The following is an 8,993-nucleotide window of genomic DNA, read 5'->3' as shown; positions in this document are numbered from 1 at the left end:
GGGTACCATGGTCTTGCCTTTTTTCGTTAGTTCACTGTAATCTGGTCTATGGAAAACATAATTAGACAAATTTTCAAAGCTGATTTTAATATTGTTTTCTTTTCTTCAAATAAGCATTTTTGGGAGTTAGACAACAAACATACATAATATTTGCTTGCATTTTGACACAATCAAATAAACAAATATAAAGCACTTTGAGCATGGGAAAGGCTCAACATAAATGAAATGTATTATTGTTATTATTATGATTAAACAGATTTTAAAAGCTTTTTAGCAGCAACATTTATAATTTACACAATAGTATTAGCTCCTCGGCTAACTTTCAACAACGCAGACTTTTCTAGGGTAAAAGATATATTTTATAAAATATAGATAATAGGTTGATTTAATATGTTTAAAGTATAGATACAAATAATTTTGCTACTGTATATAATTCAGTGCAGTTGTTTCTGCGCTATTAATTGATTGCTTTTTCCTTGCACAGGGTAAAGATATTAGTTGGGGCTGGAAAGGGAGAAAAGATGAAAAAAAAATGTGATGTATGCTTGGTGCACAAAATTAAATGAAAATAAAGACTAAAAAGGAACTGAGAACCCACAGCTTTAGTGTCTTGACTCATCTTTTACAAATCTTACACTAGTATTTAACTATGATGAGTAAATAGAATTCAGGCTAAACAATACTGAAATTGAAAAGGCTCATAGAGATCATATTCTTAATATCTTTTAAGTATGGTATTGATTTCCCTGTTTGTACATAAATATTAGTTCAGCTATTTCTATTATACTTTGTTTCTGCATGCAGAAAAGCTTTCCAATTGTTTGACTCCAAGCCCCTTTTCAAGTTCAATGGGCTTATTGTTTAACATTCACATTATCTACAATATGCAATTAATTCATATTAAGAACAAGCTCATACTTGACCTTTTGAAATAGTAACAAAAATGTATTTTTTCATTATATACCTAACATTTTTGTCATGCATATAATGTAAAAAGTCATGAAAAATAGAAAAGATAAAGATAAAAATGTAAAGATAAAGAAAAGAATGCCTCATTTTGGCTTATTGATGTATAATTACAGATCCAGCATTTACAGATGTACAAAAAATTCTGCTGTATGATATATTGTAAATATGATTTATGTCCTTACATTTCTGTTTCTGCAGTTCTGCTATGCCATCCTCAGAGTTTTAGCTTTTGAGTGTTTTTTTACATGGCAATAGGAGCCTTTTTAAAGAGATGGGACAATTGTTAACCTTTGTTAAATCACCAGGGATATTTGGATGTTTCTTTTACTCACTAGAGAAAAGGATGCAATTAAACAAGCAGAATGCTCCCATATAACATTTTAAAAATACAAACGTCAGTGGCACATATGTTTAGTAAAACTTAACACATTTAGCAATATGTTTATTAACATGACATTCTTGGTATATATGACAGGTATACCTGATATTACAAATGTAAACGCTGAAGTACTCAGGGAAGTTAATGCATGAATTTGTATGGTTTGAGTTTATTTCTCACTTCAGAGAGAGATAAGTGATGTTATTTTTGAACAAACAATGCCCAAAACCTTAGGAGTAGAGATAGCCTTCAAGGAGCTTAGACCAGATGGTGGTACGAACAAGTCCAGTATTTGTAGGTGGACAAAATAAGTGAACAAAGCTGTCAATTTAAAGAAAAACAAAATTTAATGCAGTTTTACAAATAGGATTTCCAGATTTGTCTGGGAGTTGTCAGCACTCAAAGAAATGTTACGGTTTCAGCAATGTTAGAGCTAAGATCAGTGTGTGGTAGATGGGTGAGGCCTTGGAGAGTGTCGTTTTTGGCTGCCACAGGCAGGATCCAATGTCCCATTCAATGACTGAGTGTAGATGACCATTCAGGAATGACAACATTAATCTAATTCCAGGAACCTGGGGATATCAGAATGACCCAACTACAGTATGCATTGTGGTAATGGAAACTATAAGCGTGTGTCAAAAAGAATTCTGAGACATCATCTCAGCTTCAAAGTGGGTGACAACATGTGATCTTTACTGCTTCAGAAAGAGATAGTTTTGTTACTTGAAGCTCTGCTCAAAGACTTAAACAGTGTTTTCTTCACTGACTGAGGAACTATATTCTCTGTCTATAGTGGGGAAGGTTCTCAAGACTTACTACAATACGCATGCATGAAATGAGATTTTAAAAAGTGTTTCTTCCAAATTGGACAATTATTTCAAACATTCCTGTCAGCAAGGCAAACTAAAAAAAATACCTTGAAAATCTTTTGAAATGTATTTCTGTTTTGAATATGTAGAGTGGGACAAAATTATCAAGCAATGGCGAGTAGTACAATACACTTAGTGTGCTGGTAGGATTGATGCTGGTTTTGAAAAGAATAGGCAGGATTAAGATGAACTCTGTAAGGATGTGCTTGGAAGTGGACTTAAAAAATTAGACTAAGGGAATTAACCCTCCTTACCAGAGGAGGCTGGGAACATAAAGCATATTTTCATAATAAAACTCATAATTGAAAATTCTTTCAATTAAATTGTAAGTCACGAGTGCCATGATCCTCCCTGTTTACAAGCTGAAAATGGAGTCAGGCCTCAAAAAACACAAACCAGACCTATGCTCTACCCCAGTCTGCACCAAACTAACAGGTGTAACCACCTCAATTAGTCATGTTCCAAACTCATAAAGCAGACTCACAGCCTGCACAAGTCCAAACACTAAGACAAAGACTTAAAAATCAGTAAATCCAAAGGTAGAAAAAAGCTTAAGCAACATTAAAGGTAGGCAAAAATAGTTCAAGGAACAAAAATAGGTTTGCTAAAATTTAACATATATAAAAAAACATAAACTGTACTTTAATTTAAAGGCAGGGTCAACACCAGGAAAACCAATAACAAGTTAAAAGCACAGAACACAAGACAAGAAAACAATCTCAATGCCAAAATGGCCATGCTAGCAGATATGTAATGAGACAGAGTCTCCACAGATTATTGTGAGTAAGAGATAGTTTTGACTGGGAGATACACATGCAGCGTGGAGCTTAGTCAGAGAAAAGCCAGGTCAAAACCAGAAGAACGATTAGAAAATGGCAACCAAAACACAAGGAATTATCAAAAATCAAAGTCAGAGGCAATAGGAATTCAAAACCAAAATAAACCTAGCAGTAGCCCTTCTCCTAAGAGAAACTAACTACACTAAAATGTTTGCTTTTGATTCTACCTGAAGGATAGCACAGGCCAGAACCGCTGTCATATTTACACATCACTGTCGGTGATATCATAGATGCGACAAACATAGTGTGATGAATAGTACACATGGACAGGCATCATGGGAGGAACCATACCCAGCCTGGAGGCCAGTGTGATGCAAGAACAGAGGGAGACAATGCAACCTCTCAGAACTAGAAGGCAGAATCCCTAGGCTAGGATTCTAACATAGACACCAACTGGGTATGCAGGGACCTGTAGTCCTGTGAGGGCTTCCTTGTTGGGTTCTGTGGGGAGCTTCTGGGATTTGTAATCTCTACTTTGTGGGGCTTCCATTTGACCCAGAGATGCTTCCAAAGGGCTATGTCCTAACGCTGGAAGTACTCCCAGGTCCAACATAAAAGAAGCCACTCGATATTAACCAGGTAAGTTAGAGTTGGGTGAAAGAGAAAAAAACTTGCCTGGGTTTAATGGAGACACTAGATGGCGATTTCCCTGCAGCATAGCGGTGCCCTGGATTCCCGCAGGGCACCATGGGATCTGGATTTTGGCTTCACAGCCCTGCTGGGTACTGTGAATGCCACCAGGAGACGGTGCAGGAGGACCTTGGGATTTCTACTTTCTGCATAGCCCGGATGACTCCCAAGTCACTGGGACGGAAGCTCCAAAGTACTTCCGGACTGAAGAAAAGTCAAGTTCTCCATCTGACCCAGAAGTGCTGGCAAGTCATGTGGTCGGAAATACAGAAGCACGTCTGGGTCAAGGACTATACAAAGGACTGCTGTGAACCCAGCAAGCAAGCCAGAGTAGGGAGGTAGTAGGCAACACTTGCTGGGAGGTGTGGAGGAGAAAGAATTGTGTGTATTATTAGTGTAATTATTTGCCTGTGTATGGTGGCTGTTGTGCTTAAGGGCACTATTTATAAAGGAAGAATTAAAATACTTCTGAGTACTTTTGCCTGGTGTCCAGAGCATCTGTGTCAGGTTAGAGGTGTGACAGCACATTCTAGTGCCACACCAGATAATGTGACACCCAGCTGTTTGTCACATGGCATCAGCATGATTACTCTTATAAAGAAGGAGCCATGAACAGAGAGGCATTTAAATTTTAAGACTTGTGAGATGTTATGCTCAAGTATTGAAAACAAAAACCTCTAGATAAAACTTTATGACTTTGGAATTATTATTTTGCTTTGACTTCCAATTCACATAGTGTTTTGTTTTGGTGAACACTCTCTGTAACAGACCTTTGCAAAAATTATTTTTAGGGAAACCCCTTAAAATATATTTGTTTATCTCTGGCTCACTCCAAACAAATCAGACCAATGGGATCATAACATTTGGGATTTCCCTGATGTTCAGAGAAACCTCTAATAACTAAAGCAGACAGCAAATAATCATGTACAATTGTGTGAGTGAATCTTCTGACAGTCCTACCTGGACCCACCAATGGCTTTGCCTTGATAAGCATGTGCATAAACAAGATATTTTAGATGCTTACACTTCTATAGTTTCCTAAGTCAGGTTCTAGATGCTACTAACTTTTTTTTGTTTTCTATATATATATATATATATATATATATATATATATATATATATATATATATATATATATATATATATACATATATATATATATATATATATATATATATATGCATTTATACACTCATCAAACTGAATTCATTGGGAAAGAAAGGTGATTTAAGCAATTTTGAGCGTGGCATGGTTGTTGGTGCCAGACGGGCCGGTCTGAGTATTTCACAATCTGCTCAGTTACTGGGATTTTCACGCACAACCATTTCAATGGTGTGAAAAGGGAAAAACATCCAGTATGCGGCAGTCCTGTGGGCGAAAATGCCTTGTTGATGCTAGAGGTCAGAGGAGAATGGGCCGACTGATTCAAGCTGATAGAAGAGCATCTTTGACTGAAATAACCACTCGTTACAACCGAGGTATGCAGCAAAGCATTTGTGAAGCCACAACACACACAACCTTGAGGCAGATGGGCTACAACAGCAGAAGACCCCACCGGGTACCACTCATTTCCACTACAAATAGGAAAAAGAGGCTACAATTTGCACGAGGTCACCAAAATTGGACAGTTGAAGACTGGAAAAATGTTGCCTGGTCTGATGAGTCTCGATTTCTGTTGAGACATTCAAATGGTAGAGTCAGAATTTGGCGTAAACAGAATGAGAACATGGATCCATCATGCCTTGTTACCACTGTGCAGGCTGGTGGTGGTGGTGTAATGGTGTGGGGATGTTTTCTTGGCACACTTTAGGCCCCTTAGTGCCAATTGGGCATCATTTAAATGCCATGGGCTACCTGAGCATTGTTTCTGACCATGTCCATCCCTTCATGACCACCATGTACCCATCCTCTGATGGCTACTTCCAGCAGGATAATGCACCATGTCACAAAGCTCGAATCATTTCAAATTAGTTTCTTGAACATGACAATGAGTTCACTGTACTAAAATGGCCCCACAGTCACCATATCTCAACACAATAGAGCATCTTTGGGATGTGGTGGAACGGGAGCTTCGTGCCCTGGATGTTCATCCCACAAATCTCCATCAACTGCAAGATGCTATCCTATCAATATGGGCCAACATTTCTAAAGAATGCTTTCAGCACCTTGTTGAATCAATGCCACGTAGAATTAAGGCAGTTCTGAAAGAGAAAGGGGGTCAAACACCGTATTAGTATGGTGTTCCTAATAATCCTTTAGGTGAGTGTATATTGCCATTTTGTTTTTTTAAAAAATAAATCGATTCATTCTTTTCCTATATTTAGGATCTAACTCATCAACGTCTTCTGAGTTTCTCATGATAGGATACATACTTGTTACTGTCTTATCTGAACTTTAATTCAATGGATAGAATACTCAGAGCAAAAAGAATGCATTTTTTGCATTAACTTTTCTTTGACATATTACAAATAATTAACTTTCCCTTATCACACATGCAAGCCAGTAGGAGAGGCTGCATGGCATTGAAATGGAAGGCACAATGAAGGGATAACAGCGTTATACCATCCTTAATTCTTGTTTCCCACAGATTGGAGGATGACTTTCAGGATGAATGGTGATGTGACTTCAGGCCCTGCAAGTATGGGCCTACCCATTCCTCCTGGGATCTATATAAGAAATGACGTGACTGGAAATCAATTTTAATTGGGTACCCTGCTCTTGTCACAGAAAAAACCAGCAGAGTCTTCAGATAGGCCGTCAGAATAGACTTTATTGCACAGCATAGGAAACCATTGCAGAGAACATAAAGTCTGTTTCAGTTCAAAGAAGCAAGCATCTTTCTTTGGGTGAGCCTCATATTTATTACAATTCTTACCTCAAAATACCCTCCACTTCACACCCTTTCCTACCATCTGCTTTACTGGGTTTCTCATGATAATGACCTCACTCAATACCTTTCCTCATAGCAATCACCTTGCCCTGCAAACTTCCTCATAACAATTTTCCTTCCCAGTCCACCTTCTCATAGCAATCACTTTCGCTCGAAGGACGTATCTGCCATCTTGAAGTGAGCATCACCCAATTACCCCTCCCTGCACTCTCATGTTCCTAATCCTGGACTGGTAAAGATTGATGGCTTTTTGGTTAATCAATTCCCACCGTTAAGTTGGAATCAGGAGGATTCACATGTTAAACCAGAACTGCTCAATTAATGATTACTTGTTCCACTAGCATACTTTAAGGCTAAAATCATAGATGCCGAGCCGGCAAGCGGCAATGTGTAGCTTCACTGATAAGGGCTAAGCTGTGGAGGCCCTCATCAGACTAGCATAATGCTTCCTGACTGCTTGGAAGAAACAAAAAATGCAAGCCTTTAACAATTAATTCTTACATAGCTTAAAAGCTAACTAACGTAATACATTCTGATGTAAATTTATTATTGATTTATAACTGTATTGATTCATGAAGATGCATTTACATATAAACTTAAATGCTATCTAAAATATATGTATGCGAAATATGCGATAATGTGAAAGTCTGCAAGTATAAGCAGCTGCACCATTAGGTAGTGGTGTGTAGCCACACACTGTCTGACTGGCTAGCACAGGGGCTGAGCTGATGGGGATAGGAAGCAGATGGCCCTGAGCTCACAGGCACCTGCTTAAAAGAGAGAAAGACCCTAGCCTTCAATAATCAACTCTTAAATTTCTATATAGTTCAAACTAGCTAATAAAATGCATTTTGCTTTAACTGGATTGCCTAAAGTATTGAGGAGCCTTAATATATAAATTTAAATGCCACTTAAAATGTTTATATGTTTATGCGCTACCTTGAGAGCTTGCTTAGTGTTGTTAAGATTAAAGGCTTTGAATGCTCATGGAAGCTTGTTTGGTCTTCTTTTGTTCCCAAAACAAAATTTGCTTGCATAGTTCCCTCATAAAACACAATGTCCTTAAGTCACAGAAATTCAAAACAAAGCAAGTAAAAAGACAGGCAGGCCAGTGGCCCTTATGCCAAAATAAGTGGTGACCTTTTAAGCTCCTTCAAGCATAAGCTTTTAATGGCTAATAGCAGAAAAACTAATAATAAAGCACATTAATCCTTAATGTAAATTCTCAATACTCTCAGTCAGAACACTACGTTCAACAGAAGAGTTGCCATTGAAGAAATCTAAAGAAAGGACCATCAATCATATCTTTTGTTTCCTTAAGTGCCCCTGTGGGGTCAAATTTTATTGTTGATTAAAGAGGGTACTGCCAAATGTCGTAAACTGCTGATGGTGTCTTTTGATTGTCTCTCACACTCTGAATTTATTTTCTGTCAATGAACTTAAAATAAACCTCAGCTTGACTTTGACTTTAAGTTTCTATGAGCCAATGAAAGAACATATCACAAGTCTTTCAGATTTCTGTCAATGTATATTGGGGGGTGAGGAAGACTACAGAAGTCAGGTGGACAAATTTGTTTGTTGGTGTGCTATAACTAAATATCAGCAAAACCAAGAAACTCTTTGGACTGCAGGGAAAAATCAGAATAATAATATCTTGGCTCTTGGAATCTTTACATTTCTTTACTATGTACAACTATTATTATTGCGTGCAGCATTGAATAAAATAAGATCTAATAAATTACTTATGAAAAACCCATATTTTAAATGCAGAATTACAGCTTGTGGATATTGAAAATGAAGTTGTTTTACTGTTCACAGGTAAAAAGCAGTGAATTCACTCATGAAATCCTCTAATCAAGGGCTTCTCCCATACAACACCCAACATACCAAGTCAACATAGTAAGTTGTGACTTTGAGTTTACAAGGCACATGCAAAGCAAAATAAGCAGATACCATCAATACCATCTAAAAGTCATCAACATTACAGAATCTAAATTGCATAAGAGATTCAGAGCAATATCCTTTTTATGGCAAAAGTGAGCACAAGGCAAGGAACTGCCCTTCACATCATTTATTATTTAAAGACAAAAGGAATGACACATTTAAAGAAAGGTTTTAAATCCTGAATAGCAAGCTAAACTTTTTACAATTTTGATTTCTCTCTGGGAGAACAAAATTGGGATTATCATGGGGTTCCAGAGATTTTTCTTCCATGGATTAACTGGTCACTACTGGATAAACTTGGGGTATCAAATGGAAAGGAACCTTCTGTTTCCTGCCTTACCAAACCTAATGACCCTATTTTATGACACTGTTGACCAAAGAAGGTAATTGTGGCACCAAGCAGTTTACAAAAGAGTTGACTTTATTAATGAAGTCAATAATAAAAGAAAATGAATAACTTACCACAATTAAAG

The sequence above is a fragment of the Polypterus senegalus genome, chromosome 2, assembly GCF_016835505.1.
Source record: "Polypterus senegalus isolate Bchr_013 chromosome 2, ASM1683550v1, whole genome shotgun sequence".
In the NCBI taxonomy this organism is placed as follows: Eukaryota; Metazoa; Chordata; class Cladistia; order Polypteriformes; family Polypteridae; genus Polypterus; species Polypterus senegalus.
The sequence above is the reverse complement of the archived record's forward strand: the minus strand, read 5'-3'. Positions refer to the sequence as shown.